The sequence below is a fragment of the Tupaia chinensis genome, unplaced genomic scaffold, assembly GCF_000334495.1.
Source record: "Tupaia chinensis unplaced genomic scaffold, TupChi_1.0 Scaffold144472_1, whole genome shotgun sequence".
Lineage (NCBI taxonomy): Eukaryota > Metazoa > Chordata > Mammalia > Scandentia > Tupaiidae > Tupaia > Tupaia belangeri.
Window position 1 is genome coordinate 570,432 of NW_006204331.1, and position 526 is coordinate 570,957.

The 526-nt window shown below is 63.7% G+C and overlaps 1 protein-coding gene across 1 annotated transcript in view; it reads right to left on the minus strand.

Moving 5' to 3' along the window:
- KCNQ2 (potassium voltage-gated channel subfamily Q member 2) overlaps positions 1-526 on the minus strand; it is a gene marked incomplete at its 5' end in the record, with an annotated part of 52,517 nt that overhangs the window by 9,255 nt on the left and 42,736 nt on the right.

The following is a 526-nucleotide window of genomic DNA, read 5'->3' on the forward strand; positions in this document are numbered from 1 at the left end:
CACGTTAAAAAGAAGGCCGAGTGCATGCGACTGCCCAGAACCCCAAGAGGGGACCGAGAAGGGGCTGCGGTGTGGCCCTCCCCCGAGTGGGATGGCCCCTCACCTTCCCTCTCTAGCGAGCACGTGTACCCTCTAACAGAAGAGGGAGGGAGAAGGGCATCGTCTGCCAAGCCACCGGAGTGCCCACGGACACTGCCGCTGGGAGGCCTGGCCACCTCCTGGCCCACCCTACAAGCCAGGCACAGGAGGGCACCCATAGCTCCTGCAACACAGGAGGCCGGGCTGCAGGGTCATGCCCCAGCGAGGCCCACAGTCAGGAAAAGGGCATCCTTGGGGCCAGGGGATGACGGGAAGTTAAGGCAGCTGAATTCCACGCGGCCGACAGTGCAGTTTGAGACCCGGACCCAGCTGCTTGAAAACGTGCCCGGCACGTGTGCTGACATGCCCAAACCCTGGAGGGGCAGAAGAGAGGGGACTGCAGCATGCCCTTCTCCGAGGGGTGCTTTCTCACTTCCCCGCTCTTTCC